A 20,515-nucleotide genomic window follows, 5' to 3' on the forward strand; every position below is an offset into this window, starting at 1 on the left:
CTTCGTTTACAACAGAAAAAATACGAACCGCGATGTCAAAGTGATTGAACCTCTGCTTAGAGGCGTAGAACTGTTAAAAAGACACAAACTTCTGTTATCAGACATAATCGTGTACAATGTATAGAGCAATAACCAATTTTGACATCTTCTATTATTATCAGTTACAATCGTGTTCGACGTATAGAACAATATTCGGTTTTGGCATCTTATTTGTCATATACACAAAGAAGATACAGCACATAATGTATAGAGCAATAACCAATTTTGACGTCTTCTGTTATTATCAGTTACAATCGTGTACGACGTATAGAACAACAACCGGTTTTGACATCTTATTTGTCATCTACACAAAGAAGATACAGCACACAATGTATATAGCAATAACCAGTTTTGACGTCTTCTGTTGTTTATCAGTTACAATCGTGTACGACGTATAGGACAATAACCGGATTTGACATCTTATTTGTCATCTACACAAAGAAGATACAGCACACAATGTATATAGCAATAACCAGTTTTGACGTCTTCTGTTGTTTATCAGTTACAATCGTGTACGACGTATAGGACAATAACCGGATTTGACATCTTATTTGTCATCTACACAAAGAAGATACAGCATACAATGTATATAGCAATAACCAGTTTTGACGTCTTCTGTTGTTTATCAGTTACAATCGTGTACGACGTATAGGACAATAACCGGTTTTGACATCTTATTTGTCATCTACACAGAGAAGATACAGCACACAGCACCTTACTACAAATATATAGCGCAAAACACGAAATAATTATAAATGTTAGGTGGTGGTAACAGATAGTGAATCATCTGATAATCGTTGTGCTCTACCTATCCGTCGAAAATATAAATAAAATATTAAAAGGGTTTGGAATCATTATTACTGGTGTCTTGCGATCCGTTGTACGACAGATAATAATGAGTTTTCCAAGAAGCCTAAACATTTCTTACGAAAATGTTTTCATAGACTTGTCTGTCTTGCAACAGATTACATACGAAATACAGATGTGACTATTTCCTCGCAAATACCTGTTTACAGAGTTCCAACGACCAGTTTTACAGTTATGCCTCTACAAATACTCTACAGCCGGTAATATAGGGTGACACTGCAGATGTGGACAACATTCAGGAATATGACAGGAAACGTCGTTCGAAGCAAAAAACTTCAAATGAACGTATGCCCTGTTCCGAATGGTTTCCGAGATACAACATATTTAATGTACAATTGCTTTTCGGCTAGTGGCGCGTACGTATATGTCTTACTCGCCCAACAGGACAGAATTACTTTTTTTTTTTTTTTGGATAAGTCGTTTCCTGAACATCTTAGAACGTTCCTTGGACCACACGGACTGTAATGTACTTCCAGCATGACGGAGATCCTCCACTTTATACCACACGTGTGAGGAAACATGCCAGCCGTACTTACACTGGATAGGTCCTGGTAGTAAAATTAACTGGCCACTAAGATCGCTGTATCTTATGCCATTAGATTTTTGTTTCAGGGGTTGGATGAAGTCTGAGGTTTACAAACGAGCCGTGAAAACGCGAGATGAAGTAGTTGGTCGCATTACCGCCTGTGCTCCCCTCTCCTCATTGTGGAAACTGCAGAGACGTTCATTCAAGCATTATGAGAGCACAAATGAACACAAGTTGACTGCAGGATACTGAAACGTATATTGTGAACTGTGCAACAGCTGTAATGTGACGTGCGCGATATGATCATGCTCAGAGATGAATATATTATTTATAGGTGTTTTTCAACTGATACTTTATAAAACGCATGCTTTAATGTTTGCTAACTATTGTACATACACTATGTGATCAAAAATATCCGGACCCCCCCCCCCCACACACACACAAAAAAATACGTTTTTCATATTAGGTGCATTGTGCTGCCACCTACTGCCAGGTACTCCGTATCAGGGAACTCAGTAGGCATTAGACATCGTGAGAGAATAGAATGGGACGCTCCGCGGAACTCACGGACTTCGAACGCGGTCAGGTGATTGGGTGTCACTTGTGTCACATCTCTGTACGCGAGATTTCCACACTCCTAAACATCCCTAGGTCCGCTGATAGTGAAGTGGAAACGTGAGGGGACACGTACAATACAAAAGCGTTCAGGACGACCTCGTCTGTTGACTGACAGACGCCGTCGACAGTTGAAGAGGGTCGTAATGTGTAATAGGCAGACATCTATCCACAGCGTCACACAGGAATTCCAAACTGCATCAGGATCCACTGCAAGTACTATGAAAGTAAGGCGGGAGGTGAAAAAACTCGGATTTCATGGTCGAGCGGCTGCTCATAAGCCACACATCACGCCGGTAAATGCCTTGCTTGGTGTAAGGGGCGTAAACACTGGACGATTGAACAGTGGGAAAAACGCTGTGTGGAGTGACGAATCACGATACACAATGTGGCGATCCGTTGGCAGGGTGTGGGTATGGCGAAACCCGGTGAACGTCATCTACCAGCGTATGTAGTGCCAACAGTAAAATTCGGAGGCGGTGGTGTTACGGTGTGGTCGTGTTCTTCATGGAGGGGGCTTGCACCCCTTGTTGTTTTGCGTGTCACCAGCACGGCACAGGCCTACATTGACGTTTTAAGTACCTTCTTGCTTCCCACTGTTCAAGAGCAATTCGGGGATGGCGATTGCTTCTTTCAGCACGACCAAGCACCTGTTCATAGTGCACGGCCTGCGGTGGAGTGGTTACACGACAATAGCATCCCTGTAATGGAGTGGCCTGCAGAGACTCCTGTCCTGAATCCTATAGAACACCTTTGGGATGCTTTGGAACGCCGCACCGACCGACATTGATGCCTCTCCTTAGCGCAGCACTGATGAAGAAAGCGCTGACATCCCCCAAGAAACATTCCAGTACCTGATTGAGCGTATGGCTGCGAGAGTGGAAGCTGTCATCAAGGCTATGGGTGGGTCGACCTCATACTGTATTCCAGCATTACGGATGGAGGGCGCCACGAACTTGTAAGTAATTTTCAGCCAGGTGTCCGGATACTTTTGATCACATAGTGTATGTACAAGTGTAAAACTGACAAGATATGAAGTTATAACGAAAATAAATAAGAGAATACGTTAACTGCGTTCTGGTTTGAAAAAGAATTTGGAATAAGGGATATGTGCATGTAAAGTTTCTCGCTCCAAATGACCGTTTCTGTCAAATAACTGGGTACTGCCTCTTTCTAATGGGAAGTCTGTTGCTCGCTCACGGCCGCTAAAGTCTGAAGTTACTACAAACAGCGTGCTCAAAGACGTTAACGAATCATTCTTTCTAGGGTACATCCACATGCGGGAAGCGGAAACCACTTCATGGCCTCTGTTATCTGCGTTATAGTGATTCATAGAGTAATAGAGATAGCAAGTCATAAGTTCCAAATGGCTATGTGTCACATCTCCACCGTCCAGTCATATTAACGTGACTACCGTCTGTGTTCGACGTCAACATGCAAGAAACACTCACATGCGACGGGTGGCAGCAACAGCAATAGAGGATGTATAAGGTATGTCGGAAGGACGCGAGAAACAGTGCAGTCGTTGACGCAATGCGGAAACGGAGCATTTACCTAACGTCCAGTAGGACATGATCATTAGCTTTCGGGCCAAGGGTGGAAGCATACCGGCAACGGCTGAGTCTGTAGACTGTTCGCGTGCCACCTTCGTTAAAGTATAACGTACGTGGAAAAATGGTGCTATCTAAAACGGGCGCCAAGGTAACTATGGTGGACTACGGACTGTACATGACAGTGGTTAACGACAGTTGAGGAGATATGACGGGCGAATAGACGTGCAACTACTGAGCAACTGCCCACCCAGATAAGCCATGGAACTCTCGTCCGTTCAGCGGAAGTTGCTGCGCACGGGACTCCACACCAGCAGCCTGGTTCATGCACCCATGATGACTGTTGTCCAGCGGCGACTAAGGCTGGAGTCTGCCCGCCAGTACCGCAACTGAGTGGTAACAGGTGGCGTTATATGTTACGTTGTACAGATGGCTGTTAGCGTATAAGGCGTGAAACGTCGGAAAACAAAACACCTGCAACTGTCGTCGGAAAGGTCCAGACCTGACGAGGGAGCGTTATGGTCTGGGGAATGTTCTCGTGTCACTGTGTCGGAGATCTCGTCATACTGGAAGGCACAATAGACCAACACCAATATGCGTCTATCCTCGGGTGACATGTTCATCCCTATATGCAGTTCGTTTTTCACGGTATAATGGCGCCTGTCAGGAGAAGACTGCAGTGAGCCACACACTTCTCATTGTATGTTCGTGGCTCGAAGAGAACTAGGATAAGTTTACCGTACTCCCCTGGCCACCGAACTCCGGGGTTTAAACACAGCAGGGAATCTGTGGGTCGACCTCCCTCAGGAACTACGCGCCACGGTTCCTCAACCAAGTAACTTAGCGCAACTGACCACGGTCTGAAGAAGCGATGGCTCACCATCCCTATCGATACTACCAGAATCTCAGTGACTCTCTTCCTGCACGTGCGCACTGCAAAAGGGGGCTATCTACGCTTTTGGCAAGTGATCACGTTAATGTGACTCGTCAGTGTACATGCTGCCACATTGATACAATGCTATGATTTACTTCCAAATTATAGTTCTAATTATGGAAAAGTATTTAGTGCAATATATAGGTCAGCTTCTTGCATAGATATAATTTCGTAAAAGCCGTAGTAATATTCCTATCGCCACACGGGGTAGCCACGCCTTCTTAGGCGTCTTGTCACGGTCCGCGCGGCTGCCCACGTCGGAGGTTCGAGTCCTTCCTCGCGCTTTGGTGTGTGTCTTGTCCATAGCGTAAATTAGTTTAAGTTAGATTAAGTAGTGTGTAACCTTAGGGACCGATGACCTCAGCAGTTTGGTCCCATAAGACCTTACCACAAATTTCCAAATGTACGATCTTCCTATCAAATTGACATTCACTTTAAGTAGAAAATGAAATCGAAGAAGAGGTTTGTGTTAACCCGTGCTGAATGAGAGTCTTTTGTCGCTCATCAAGCAAGGAGGTCAGTGGGAAGACAATGCATTCGTTTCGGGATGACAGCGGTTCAAATTCGCGTGCGCCAGTCTTCATTTTCATTTTTGGTGATTTACCTAAACCGTCTAATACAGGACGTTGAATCTTAATATCCCATGTTTTTTTTCCTGTCCTTCATTTCCAATTCCCGCTTCTTCATTCACATGGCGTGAAACACACGTCCACACAACCCCCCCCCCCTCCCCCACACACACCTATACACCTACATGCCCACCCACTCAAACACACACTACCCACCTGCCCACCCACCCACACAGCCACCCACCCTCTGACCCACCCATCCAACCGCCCACCCACCAACACACACACACACACACACACACACACACACAAACACGCATTATATTATAAAAGTCTTCGATCTGAAGACCACACCATGACACATAAAAGAGAAGCTGAGAGGTGACAGAGAAAGAGAGAGAGAGAGAGAGAGAGAGAGAGAGAGAGAGAGAGAAAGATACGAAGAAAGAATAGTTTCAAAGGTTCAAACATGACGAGTGAAAGGCTCGTTAAGTGTATGCAGAATTAAGAAAAGGAGGGTAAACAAGAAACTAGCGTATGAAGACTAAGTTACAAGTGGGTGGACCTAGGATTTTAGAAGGGCTTGAGAGATGATGATGGGGTTGCCATCAACCATATCAGTGTCTAGCGGGATGACAGTGTCCTCTTCCTCCTCCTCTCCAGTCAATGTCCTTCATATTATCCTTAAATGACTGCATATTCTTGCAGCTTCATTACTATAGCGTTTCAAAGGAAAATGTTCCAAATAGCTCCACGTTGTTTCGGCCACAAGACAGTCATAATTACTTTCCAGAAAAACTAATATCTTCCGTAACGTAGCTGTCTCCTGTAGGGACGCATTTTTTACTTCTGGCCGCCTTGGAACTTATACCACAATATTATAGGAAAACATTCTTCTCTTCCTCCTAATAACAGGACAACACTTTCCAATACCCATCCATCTGTCATATCGTGCTCGAGTAATATGTTAACCAAGTGGAATTTTCGCTGTAACTGGGATAAGCAATTAACTTTTTGCTATCATTGGGCCAGTAATGAATTAAAACTTACCCATTTTGTTTAATTTCCTGACAATAACGTCCTTCACGGCAATTCTATTTCTCACTTCGTCTGGTACTGTGTCATCTCATCAACTATTGAATGTTTCCGTCCTTGACAATTCGACTGTGTTTGAACATTACGGATACAGCTTGTGAAAACTCAATACGTAGCTGGGAAGACATCTTCAGAGTTTCACATACCCATTTTCGAAGGACGTCTTTTTACTTTCTCTGGTAATCTGAAAGAGAAAGAGAAATGAAGTGCATGAAACACATTGTTATAGCACCTCAAAATGCTGTCACTTTTTTGGAAGTTACATGATTTATTAAGGAAGAGTTATTTCAATAAAACATGCAGTTAAAGTCATTGATCAAAGTTTCATATATTTGGTTTAAATTTTCATTGCGTCGTGAAATGTGTATCAAAATTAACCCTAATGATATAGTAAATCGATCGGGAATCGAATACGAACGATTATTCTTCAAGGACAACAATGCTCCAGCTGAGCCATCCAAATTCCTCACTCTCTCCCTTGCCCGCTTTCCTTGATTGGCACCCTGCGAGACAGAACGTGACGAAGAAAAGCCTAATACAGTCCAGACATCAATCTATTAATCTGTACCAAAATGTATGTGACAAACGTATCTTCTTAGTAAATTGGATATCCTTTGTGAACCTCTGAATTCGTATTCCAGTTATCAAATTAATTTAGAAACTTGTTTTTCTCCAGCCTTTCAGTTAGTCTCGCAAGAATAATATAGTATCTATTAAAGAGAAAAAAGAACATCTGACTAGGAATTTCCAATACTTAATCTGTCCTAAATTAATTGAAAATTCCAAACGTTGCAAAACCTCACTATAATGTTTAAGGTGTTATGAGTGTCAATCGTTATTTCGGAAACAATAAAACCCATCTGAAAAAGTATATATGCGGTGTTTATTCTTTCAGACTTGTCACAAAGAATTTTTTAAATTTATTTATCGAAATGTTGATTTCCCCACACAAAATTATATGAGAAGTCGGGATATAAGTTTTCTTCTTTGCTCTAAGTTAGTCACAAAATATGTTCCTCTTTACTCATAGGTTATTCAATTTATCCAAGAGCTCTACTAATTATTAATATCGTTGCTGTGTCATACACAGAACAGAAGCGGAACATCAAATTTGTACCTCATACTACTTGAAGTTACTTTCTGAATATAATTCAGCTGTAAGGAAATGTGAGAATGAAGTTGTACCACGAGACACAATGACCTGGTAAAGTATTTGAGGTACCAAAAAAAAAAAAAAAAAAAGTTAACAGAGTATGATTGAGAGCTTGACAAATATTTTTATGGAATTGGATTAGAAGACATGGAGTAAATACCATTAGCAGTAGAACGAGAAATATTCTAGAGAAATGAAAGTTTATCTCCCTTACGCTCTGCTGACACTTATCACATTTTAAAATACTCGTATATTGATAAAGATGGTGCTAGATAGCCCAGTACATCTATTCTTTAAGCTCGAGAATCCAGCAAATCGTTTGTCTCCAGTACAGAATCTGCACGAATCTGTAATGTTTTAAAGTGACTTGTACATTTCCATAAGAATTTGCACCTGTAATTGACATCTGAAATATAGTAAAATAACCCCACAGCTACAAAAGAATATTGCTGCAAATCCAGTTTACTTTTCCAGTTTGTAGTAATTAGTATGTGCTTCAGCTATTAATTGTAAATAAACGGAAGAACTGCAAGGCACTGGATGCTGAAACTATGCTCACTAGTGTGGAAGAAACGGCTGTTGTTGGAAACTGGGAACCGTGTGTTCCATGTGTAGGCCACTGAAACGTAACCTAGTGCTTAACAAACGAGGTGATAATTAATTTAGTGAGTGGTAAAAATCGAAAATTATATTGATTTTATAAATTTTAAACAAATTGGATGCTTCAATTTCAAACTTTTCCGCAAGTTTAAACAGTCTTCTTGTTAAAGAGATTACTTCCGGTTTCGTTTGGTCAAAAATGTTTTCACCTACATCTCTACTATGTAAGGAGTCCTGCTATCTGTTATGGCGTAGGAACATTGTGCTCTCTGAATTCTGAATTCTGGAATTTTCGAAAATGAGTGCGCCTTTTCTCTGCGGGGGGCACTGTCCTGCTTTCAAAGCCAGCATACTGCCCAAGCATTACTGGTCACACACAGAGTGTGTGTGTGTGTGTGCAGGGGATCCTTTTTGGGGCTACTGTTGTGATCGAGACAGCTCCGTGTTTGTTAATCAGTAACTTCCGTGGCGGAAAATATTGCTATTAGTAGGTAATTGAAAAAGGCTTTCGCTGTCAGTGATTATCTGTTAAATTAATGTGGAAGATGCAACACAGCAATGCTTACTTCGGTATTAATGTGAAACGTACTTAACTGTCAATTCAATAACATTGATTTGTACTGTTATTATTTCAAAATGATATTTTCCATTTTATAATTGAGGAAGTTCAACATTTGAAAAGTATAAGATACGCGCTTTCGCATGAGGCACAATGTCAGGTTTATTTCGTAACAAACACTGTTCTCTAGATAAAGCTCTAATACTCGAGTTAGATAGCTGCAAAATAACTAAAATAACATAAAAGGAGGTTTACATTTGTTGCTGTGTGCCTGTGACAGAGAGAGGTGTATTAAAATTAGTCACTGTGACATGGGCAGTCATTTTGCAACTATTAAACTAGCTGCTCTTTTGTAATAGGTCAGTAAACATCATGCAGCAGCAATGATAAAAAATTCTTTACCGAATCGTTCAGACATGCGTATCACTTCCACTATTTGTGCACATATCTGATCCGTGAACAAGAAAAAGTCAGGAGAAAAACAAAGATGAGACACATATAGAAGATGAAATGGAGGGTTGGGTGCGTGTGTGAAGATTAAAATGGAAAAAAAACATTAAGTCATCTGGCTGAGGAATGATAAGGTATAAGACGACGACTTATTGATGGAAGGCTGCCAAGATTTGTATGATATGGCTTCAGGAAAGGAAGGGCTAAAACGTTTGGTTTTAGAGAGACAACGATGCAAGACAGTCATGAATCGTTACATTTCAGTATCGGAAGCGTTTAGAATCTGAAGTTGATTTTCTCGAGGAGAAGCTACGCATTAGTAAAGACAATGTGAGTTAGTAAAAACCCCACTTATTACTTATAATGATTTACCATGTGGTCATCGCACACCCTACACTGAAGGAAATTCATGACTTGCAAGTCCGAAGAGGAGCCAACATTGACTCTGACCACTATGTAGTACGGATCAAAGTGAAATTTACTCCGAAAAGAATCCACCACAAGAAAACTCATTTTCAAAAAATTGACACCAAGAAGATTAAAGAAAGCAACATAAAAGAATAATTGTAAAAGGGAAAGGCAAGCACCTGGCATCAATTCAGTAACAAGATAATCAAGAGAACCAAAGAGGCAGTACCATTGAAGAAGAATACGAAACACCCGTGGTGGGATTCCGCATGTGAAGAAACACTGGAAGAACGAAAGGGGGCTTTCCACAAATCTAACTCTATGAAGTCACTGGATGCTCAACAACATTATATTCAGACCAGAAAAAAGCCTCAAAAATTATCAGACAAACAAAGAGGAGGCACGTGAAGGACCGGCTGAACTCGATAGAAAAAGACTCCCGGGATCACAATACTCGAGACTTTTACAGGACGTTCGCAGGGAGGATTCGAGGATACACCCCTCAAAACTTACGTTGGCGAAAAACCGGGCGACAAACTCGCGCTGACCAACCGAGATAATTGTAGAGAATTGTTTCGGTATTTGTCAGAGCTATTCAATTGCCAGGAGTTCACATCAAGATAGCCCAAACTAAACCCAGAAACTAAACCCAGAATCTCCACCACCTACCAAAGAAGATATCCATAGACACATCTTCAGACTCAAGAATAACAGGGCATCTGGAGAAGATGGAATAGTTGCAGAAATATTGAAGAACATAGGCCAAAATACACTTGAGGAGCTCACACAAATCATCATAGACATCGGGAAAATGGAAAAGGTACCTGAAGAATGGAAATGTGCACTCATCCATCCGTTACACAAGAAAGGTAACTACAGAGGAAGTTCTTTCCTTGAAGTCACCACAAGAACAGCTTGAAAACAAAATTGGTGACTATCAAGCCGGTTTTCGATCGGGGCGTTCTTGTGTTGAACAAATTTTTAGTTTGAAGATGCTATTGACATATAGAACAACCCAAAGCTCTCCGATCATCTGTATGTTCGTCGACTTCAAGTAGGCATATGATCCAGTCGATCGACAGTCCCTCTTTAACATCTTAGAAGAACAAGGACTTCATCGAAAGACATTAAGACTCATCAAGGAAGAACTCACGCGCACGAAGTCAAAAGTGGAATTCATGGGCGAATTGTCAGAGCCCTTTGAGATAAAGAGCGGTGTGCGACAAGGTGAAGGATTGTCACCACTGCTCTTCAACCTTGTTCTGGATAAAGTCACCAGAGAATGGGAGAAAGAATTGAAAACCCAGGACCACTGGAAACCCTTTCAAGAATGATGACATCAATGTCAGTTGTTAAGCTTTCGCAGGCGACCTACCGATACTAGCGGCCTGCGAAAATACAGCGATCAAACAGATTGAAGTCGTCAAGGATTGCGATGAGAAAACTGGACCACAAATTTCATTCGAGAAGACCAAGTTCGTCTGCACTAAATTCGACATTCAGGAACTGAGCACAAAACACGGGCAGATCAAATGAGGTCCACACTTCAAATACCTCGGTGAGATCATAGAACCAACAGGGTCGGAAAAGAAGGTACGGAAAGTTCGGTTACAAAAGCTCAAACGAGCAAATGTGAGAACGCGTGAAAACTACAAAAAGAAACGTATGTCCATCCATGTTGTTGTTGTTGTTGTTGTTGTGGTCTTCAGTCCTGAGACTGGTTTGATGCAGCTCTCCATGCTACCCTATCCTGTGCAAGCTTCTTCATCTCGCAGTACTTACTGCAACCTGTATCCTTCTGAATCTGCTTAGTGTATTCATCTCTTGGTCTCCCTCTACGATTTTTACCCTCTGCCCTCCAATGCTAAATTTGTGATCCCTTGATGCCTTAGAACATGTCCTACCAACCGGTCCCTTCTACTTGTCAAGTTGTGCCACAAACTCCTCTTCTCCTCAATTCTAATCAATACCTCCTCATTAGTTATGTGATCTACCCATCTAATCTTCAGCATTCTTCTGTAACACCACATTTCAAAAGCTTCTTTTCTCTTCTTGTCCAAACTATTTATTGTTCATGTTTCACTTCCATACATGGCTACACTCCATACAAATTATTTCAGATACGACTTCCTGACACTTAAATCTATATTCGATGTTAACAAATTTCTCTTCTTGAGAAACGTTTTCCTTGCCATTGCCAGTCTACATTTTATATCCTCTCTACTTCGACCACAATCAGATATTTTGCTCCCCAAATAGCAAAACTCTTTTACTACTTTAAGTGTCTCATTTCCTAATCTAATTCCCTCAGCACCCGACTTAATTCGACCTCGGTTTGCTTTTGTTGATGTTCATCTTATATCCTCCTTTCAAGACACTGTCCTGACAGAATTACAATGTCATTGGCGAACCTCAAAGTTTGTATTTCTTCTCCATGGATTTTAATACCTACTCCGAATTTTTCTTTTGTTTCCTTTACTGCTTGCTCAATATAGAGATTGAATAACATCGGGGAGAGGCTACAACCCTGTCTCACTCCCTTCCCAACCACTGCTTCCCTTTCATGCCCCTCGACTCTTATAACTGCCATCTGCTTTCTGCACAAATTGTAAATAGCCTTTCGCTCCCTGTATTTTACCCCTGCCACCTTTAGAATTTGAAAGAGAGTATTCCAGTCAACATTGTCAAAAGCTTTCTCTAAGTCTACAAATGCTAGAAACGTAGATTTGCCTTTCCTTAATCTTTCTTCTAAGATAAGTCGTAGGGTCAGTATTGTGTTCCAATATTTCTACGGAATCCAAACTGATCTTCCCCGAGGTTGGCTTGTACCAGTTTTTCCATTCGTCTGTAAAGAATTCGTGTTAGTGTTTTGCAGCTGTGACTTATTAAACAGATAGTTCGGTAATTTTCACATCTGTCAACACCTGCTTTCTTTGGGATTGGAATTCTTCTTGAAGTCTGAGGGTATTTCGCCTGTCTCATACATCTTGCTCACCAGATGGTAGAGTTTTGTCATGACTGGCTCTCCCAAGGCCATCAGTAGTTCTAATGGAATGTTGTCTACTCCCGGGGCCTTGTTTCGACTCAGGTCTTTCAGTGCTCTGTCAAACTCTTCACGCAGTATCTTGTCTCCCATTTCGTCTTCATCTACATCCTCTTCCATTTCCATAATATTGTCCTCAAGCACATCGCCCTTGTATAAACCATCTATATACTCTTTCCACCTTTCTGCCTTCCCTTCTTTGCTTAGAACTGGGTTTCCATCTGAGCTCTTGAAATTCATACAAGTGGTTCTCTTTTCTCCAAAGGTCTCTTTAATTTTGTTGTAGGCAGTATCTATCTTACCCCTAGTGAGATAAGCCTCTACATCTTTACATTTGTCCTCTAGCCATCCCTGCTTAGCCATTTTGCACTTCCTTTCGATCTCATTTTTGAGACGCTTATATTCCTTTTTGCCTGCTTCATTTACTGCATGTTTATATTTTCTCCTTTCATCAATTAAACTCAATATCTCTTCTGTTACCCAAGGATTTCTACTAGCCCTCGTCTTTTTACCTACTTGATTGTCTGCTGCCTTCACTACTTCATCCCTCAGAGCTATCCATTCTTCTTCTACTGTACTTCTTTCCCCCTTTTCTGTCAATTGTTCACTTATGCTCTCCCTGAAACTCTGTACAACCTCTGGTTTAGTCAGTTTATCCAGGTCCTATCTCCTTGAATTCCCACCTTTTTGCAGTTTCTTCAATTTTAATCTACAGTTCATAACCAATAGATTGTGGTCAGAGTCCACATCTGCCCCTGGAAATGTCTTACAATTTAAAACCTGGTTCCTAAATCTCTGTCTTACCATTATATAATCTATCTGATACCTATTAGTATCTCCAGGATTCTTCCAGGTATACAACCTTCTTTTATGATTCTTGAACCAAGTGTTAGCTATGATTAAGTTATGTCCATCCATACAAAATCAAACATTATAATATAGTGATGAAACGTGAAGAGCTGTACGTGACCAAAACCCTGGGTACTTAATAGAAAAGGCGATCTGGAGAACATCTTGAAGGAGGAAAGAAAGATCATGAGGAAAATGCTGGGTCTAGATAAAACAGAAGAGGCGTGTAGACTCTAATCGCGCAAAGCAACAGAAGAACCATCCAACCTTGCGGCGGATATTAGGAAACGAAGGCTGAAATTCTATGGACACATTCATAGACTCCCATCTTCAAGGCTAACTCTCAAGATTTTGACATACACTGCAAAACTGAAGAACATTCCATCGGTAGAAGAAGTCAGATATGACTTGGAAAAGTCACAGATAGGAACATTGGACATTCTAGACATGAAACTTTACTGTCAGAAGATAAACAGAAGGATAGTAAAGCCAGAGATTGTAGTCCCTAAAAGGTCAAGGACCAAGTGGTCAGAAGAAAGGAATAAAGCACTTCGAGAAAGATTGAAAGCTATGTGGGCTATTAGAAAGGCGAATCATAAATGTAATGCCTGATCCGACAGGGTCCATATGCACATAACAATAACATATTGATTTAATATAGCCTCATTACCTAGGAAGCAACGCTTGAGCTTGGAGCACATATGAAGAACAGATTAAAATTCCTCAGCCTGACACAAAAGTGATATTAACAACAAAGAATTTTTTTTGTACATGATGTGCAGAAGCATAAGTAAAACTTCTCTATGAGTAGCAGCCAAATTTAGTTTTTACATTTTTTAACATAGTCATGTTATGTAGTTGCACTAAAATGAAACAATTTACTTGGTATATCACAGTTTGGATTTCAGTGGGGTTTCTTGGCTGCAATATTCAGTTATACATTAACAGTACAAAAATAAATTAATGGAATTTGTGATTTTATGGACAACTAGTTTCAATCATATACAAAAAAATAATGCAGCAATTGAATCGATGTTGGAGAGACAAACTTTTCGTGAGAAGGGAGAAATCAGAAACTGAGTCCTACAGGGTTCAATTTTATGTCCACTCTTACTCCTTATATATGAAAATGGCCTTCCACTTAATATACGTCATGCAGAGTTAGTAGTTTTGCAGCTGACAAAAGTGTTATCAGTAATGTTCTTTGAATGAAACAATCAGAAAGAATGATTAAAATTGTTCTTCAGAGTAACAGAAAAACTTTTTAAGATTTCTCAAACTGAGCAATGTCCTTTAAAAATTATTAACTGATTTTCTCTTAATTTTGGAACAACACAGTATATTCAGTGCTTTACCACAAATTAACTACAAGGTACAAAGAGGGTATATCTAACAAATTTTGATTTTTTTGCATCAACCTACAGTTAGTTGTAGTGTAACTCTATGCACTGCATACATAGATCACACATATGCCCATTGGATCTTGTTATTGCTGGTTATTGACTATAGTGAAATATGCAGAATGAATGTATCTAGCACAGACGTTCCCTTTTTGCAAAGTAAATATACCATTTAATTGTATAACAGAATCATTGCTCATAATGTCACAATAGTAAGAAGAGTTTGTTGTGGAAAACTACAGGCAAAGAGTTTCTAGATCAATGTGGTGAATTCAGATAATAAGCTAGCTTTCAAGCGATGGCGTCCAGATAGTAAAAAAACCTGTGTCATTGAGATGAGACAACAGAAAAAGTACTTCAGATGAAAATAAAATTACTTTGCTACTGTCCAAATTGAAGCACATTGAATACAAATCAGATATTAAAGGATGAGTGTTGCTTTTAAATATATTGATGGACTACAAAGCATATATTTTCTCTGAAATGCTACAATAAATCTCTGAGTTTACAGCATCAAAAAGCATACATCACTAGTAGTGTTAAAATAACGATAAAGAAGGGGATCGACTTTAAAAACTGGTAAAACACATACTTGCAGAAGAGAGTGACTTCTGAGAGACAGTTTTCAAGTGGCCCACAACATTTGCAGAAGAAGAGGGCAATGAATGAGATGAAAAACTGCTTCTTATTACTCTTTTCATTTTTTCTGAATATTTTTATTAGTTTTGTTCATTTCGTAATTCGATCATGTGAAATAATATTACAAAACCTTTTTCTAACGATTTATTCATTATTTCATTAATATTTATAAGATTCCCATGTTTCTAAAAGTCGTACTTCGCAAAAATGGCATATGTACAATGGATATAATGCACAATAATTGTCTGGTATGTCACATGTAAGGTTACTTTTCCTTTCTACATTCTGACAAAATATGATAGCAAACCTGCAGAAAAGCTCCACATGCAAACTTTGTGTTTCAAACTATCTGTGACGTTTTTTGTGTATAATGAACATTTGCACTTTCGTTAGATATATCATTTCTGCACCTTGTACTTCAAATAAAATAACATCAGTATTACTAAGCTGCTTGAACAAGTATGTTGAACAAACTTTATTTCTTGTTTAACAGCTCGATTAGGAAACAAACGAATACTTTAAAAAATTTTGCTAATTTCCTCTCATTTACGAATTATGCCACACTTTTCTGGAGTAATTCATGAATTTGAAAGAAAATATTAATTGTACAAAAGAGAACAGTATGGTAGTATGTCATTTTCTAACACAGTCATCATAAAGATACTTCTTCAAGAATTTAGACATTTCAATGAATTCCTCACAATATGTAGTTCGATATAGGAATTCACAATAAAGAATCTTTAAAGCTTTGGGAGATTAGTAATTTTCACAGCTACAACAAAGAAACAAATGACATTATATTACTCATTACTACAGCTGTCAGTGACTCAAATCAGTTCAATATGTAGTCACAAATATCTAATCACTTGTCCAATAGCATTTAATATGCGATAAGAAGCAAACCAGGTAGTAATTCTATTACAAAATCATTTATTCTGGACAACTGCTCTTATTCTACAGATGAAAATTTAATTAAAAACTCGTAGTATGAGCTGTTAAAAAGCTAAATTAAATGAATCATTAGTTAAATGGGTACTAAGACTAGTATGTTAATTTTTATGAAATTTACATCAGCATATAGCCATACACACATATAAATTGCTTACATTTAACCTGTAAACTGACTTGTTCCACTTCATTCTGATAAAAACCTTGCCCTAACAGACTGGATAGAATACCATTACAGTTTCTTTGTTTTTGATGGTTTATCGCCAATGAAATTCATCTGCCATTGGGTGAATATACGTAACAAGCCTGCTCTTTCGATGTCAACAGTTATGAGATGGGATGCTGAATTCAACTGCCACTTTATTTCTGTCAAAGATGTGTAAGTTTTCTAGCTTATTTTTTGGTATTCAATGAAGGTGATGTGAGCTCTCTTTTCGTTCGATGTGCTAGACTTCATACTTGTACACTGGATATTTTTTCAAAGAGAAGTCCCCAGCAGTCGATATGCTATGCCACAGAGGTTCTGAGTGCAAACAATGTGATGTTTGATTGTCAGTAGCACTGTTATTGCCAGTGAACATTCTGTGTGGAGTACGAGTAGGTGAGAGAATACATGTTGGTCAGCCTGCTGAGTGGTCTGGAAACAACTAGCGCGACACAGAGATTCAAACACAGAGGATGTTATTTCTTGAAGTATGATTTTGTAAAGTGTGAAGATATTAAGACAATGTTTTCGCTGCATTAATTCCTCGTGCGTAAGTTATCACGAGTTTGAGAAAGGTAAATATCTAATACGATTTTTTCCTTTATTAATTTGGGTCCATTAGTTTGACTGTGGAGACATGATTAAACAAAATTACCTGACTACGAAACTTAGACTCAGAGTCACAAATACACCACTCCTTAACCATTTCAGTAAGGTACTGTAGTGAGGTGACAAAAGTCATGGAATGCATGAAGTTAGAATATTGTGACAGACCCCATTTTTCCCGGCGTAGGGCAGCAGATCAACTTGGCATGGACTTAACAAATCACTGGAAGCTCCTGAAAAAATAATGAGCCATGCTGCCTCTGCAGCCGTCAGATAATTGCGATGACGTTGCTGGTGCACGATTTCGAGCACAAACTGACCTCACGATTATATCCCAAAAATTTTCGATAGGATTCATGTCGGGTGATCTAGGCGGCCAAATCATTTGCTCGAGTTGTCCAGAATGTTCTTCCAACCAGTCGCAAACAACTGTGGCTCGGTGAATGGCGCATTGTCATCCACAAAAATTCCATCGTTGTTCCCGAATATGAAGTTCACGAATGGCTGCAGAAGGTCTCCAAGTAGCAGGCTACAATCATCTCCAGTCAGTGCTCGGCTCATTCCATGTAAACACAGTCCACATCGTTATGGACCCACCACCAGTTTGCACAGTGCATTGTTGACAACTTGGGTCCATGGATAGGCGGAGTCTGCACCGCACTGGAACCCTACCAACTGAAATCGGGACTCATTTGACGAAACACTGGTTTTCCAAGTGTCTAGGATCCAACCGATATGGTCACGAGTCTATTAGAGGCGCTGCAGATGACGTGCTGTTAGCAAAGGCACCCGAGTTGGTCGTGTGCTGCCATAGCCCACTAACGCCAAATTTCGCCGCTCTTTCCTAACGGATACGTTCGTCGTACGTCCCACATTAATTCCTGTGGTTCTTTTACGTAGTGTTGTTTGTATGTTAGCGCTGAGTACCCTGCGCAACGTAGGCCAGTGCGTTGTTCGTGATCAGAGATAATGCCTGAAATGTGGTATTCTGGCCACACTCTTGACACTGTCGATTTCAGAATACTGAATTTCCTAACGAATGTCCCGTGCGTCTAGCTCAAACTACCATTCCGCGTTCAAAGCCTGTTAACTGCCGTTGTGCGACCATAATCATGTGGGAAATGTTTTCACCTGAATCATTTGAGTATAAGTAACAGCTTCGCCAATGTAATGCCCTTTTATACTGTGTGTACGTGATACTACTGTCATCTGTTTATGTGCATATCGCTGTCTCATGACTTTTGTCGCTCAGTATACAGGGTGGTCCACTGATATTGACCGGGCCAAATATCTCACGAAATAAGCATCGAACGAAAAAACTACAAAGAACGAAACTAGTCTAACTTGAAGGGGGAAACCAGATGGCGCTATGGTTGGCACGCTAGATGGCGCTGCCATAGGTCAAACGGCTATCAACTGCCTATTTTAAAATAGGAACCCCCATTTTTTATTACATATTCGTGTAGTACGTAAAGAAATATGAATGTTTTAGTTGGACCACTTTCTTCGCTGTGTGATAGATGGCGTTGTAATAGTCACAAACATATAAGTACGTGGTATCACGTAACATTCCGCCAGTGCGGACGGTATTTGCTTCGTGATACATTACCCGTGTTCCTTTTTTTCCGTTTACCAATTGCGGAAAACGTCGATATCGTGTTGATGTATGGCTATTGTGATCAAAATGCCCAACGGGCGTGTGCTATGTATGCTGCTCGGTATCCTGGATGACATCATCCAAGTGTCCGGACCGTTCGCCGGATAGTTACGTTATTTAAGGAAACAGGGAGTGTTCAGCCACATGTGAAACGTCAACCACGATCTGCAACAAATGATGATGCCCAAGTAGGTGTTTTAGCTGCTGTCGCGCCTAATCCGCACATCAGTAGCAGAAAAAATGCGCGAGAATCGGGAATCTCAAAAACGTCGGTGTTGAGAATGCTACATCAATATCGATTGCAGCCGTACCATATTTCCATGCACCAGGAATTGCATGGCGACGACTTTGAACGTTGTGTACAGTTCTGCCACTGGGCACAAGAGAAATTACGGGACGATGACAGATTTTTTGCACATGTTCTATTTAGCGACGAAGCGTCATTCACCAACAGGGGTAACGTAAACCGGCATAATATGCAGTATTGGGCAACGGAAAATCCACGACGGCTGCGACAAGTGGAACATCAGCGACCTTGGCGGGTTGATGTATGGTGTGGCATTATGGGAGGAAGGATAATTGGCCCCAATTTTATCGATGGCAATATAAATGGTGCAATGTATGCTGATTTCCTACGTAATGTTCTGCCGATGTTACTACAAGATATTTCACTGCGTGACAGAATGCCGATGTACTGCCAACATGATGGATGTCCGGCACATAGCTCGCGTGCGGTTGAAGCGGTACTGAATAGCAGAATTCATGACAGGTGGATTGGTCGTCGAAGCACCATACCATATCCCGCACGTTCACCGGATCTGACGTCCCCGGATTTCTTTCTGTGGGGAAAGTTGAAGGATATTTGCTATCGTGATCCACCTACAACGCCTGACAACATGCGTCAGCTCATTGTCAATGCATGTGCGAACATCACGAAAGGCGATCTACTCGCTGTTGAGAGGAATGTCGTTACACGTATTGCCAAATGCACTGAGGTTGACGGACATCATTTTGAGCATTTATTGCATTAATGTGGTATTTGCAGGTAATCACGCTGTAACAGCATGCGTTCTCAGAAATGATAAGTTCACAAAGGTACATGTATCACATTGGAACAACCGAAATAAAATGTTCAAACGTACCTACGTTCTGTATTTTAATTTAAAAAAACCTACCTGTTACCAACTGTTCGTCTAAAATTGTGGGCCATATGTTAGTGACTATCACAAAGCGAAAAAAGTGGTCCAACTAAAACATTCATATTTCTTTATGTACTTCACGAAAATGTAATAAGAAATGGGGGTTCCTATTTAAAAAAACTCAATTGATATCCGCGAACCGCGCGGCTACACCGCGAGGCTGCACCGGTAGGAACACCGTCACTCAAAGTAAAGCACGATGTGCTTAGCATAGCTGTATATTTTCTTGCTTTGTACTTGTTAAGATTTTTCTTTAGCTGGTTTGCTGCTGTGGTGCATATTAATATTCATCACTTTGTAACAGCACAGTGTTTCCGTTGCTGCAAGATCAGGCACAAAATTTGTTAGTGCCAGTTTTACATCACTGTTAAGACACAGTAAGCGCATTCATAGTTAAGGATTGCGTTCCAAAATTATCTTCAGCGTTAGTTCAGGTAAAGTTCAGTAAAGGCCTCTTTATTCAGATATTGTTTTTCTTAATAGTGCAGTGTTACGTGTTCATGTGTTCGCATGTGTATCATTGAATGTTTGGAATTTCATTCAGCCAGTTTGTGGACGTAGATTTTCAGGGAATTTCAGTAGAAACATTTTGAATAGTTATTCT

The 20,515-nt window shown here is 40.3% G+C and overlaps 1 long non-coding RNA gene across 2 annotated transcripts in view; it reads right to left on the bottom strand.

Moving 5' to 3' along the window:
* The window catches only part of LOC126234276 (uncharacterized), a 242,931-nt gene that overhangs the window by 16,362 nt on the left and 206,054 nt on the right, over positions 1 to 20,515 (bottom strand). For both annotated transcript variants that reach the window (XR_007544701.1, XR_007544702.1), the window contains one exon: positions 6,151 to 6,379. This is a non-coding gene — a long non-coding RNA (uncharacterized LOC126234276). The remainder of the gene's footprint in view (positions 1 to 6,150; positions 6,380 to 20,515) is intronic.

The sequence above is a fragment of the Schistocerca nitens genome, chromosome 2 (assembly GCF_023898315.1).
Source record: "Schistocerca nitens isolate TAMUIC-IGC-003100 chromosome 2, iqSchNite1.1, whole genome shotgun sequence".
NCBI lineage: Eukaryota > Metazoa > Arthropoda > Insecta > Orthoptera > Acrididae > Schistocerca > Schistocerca nitens.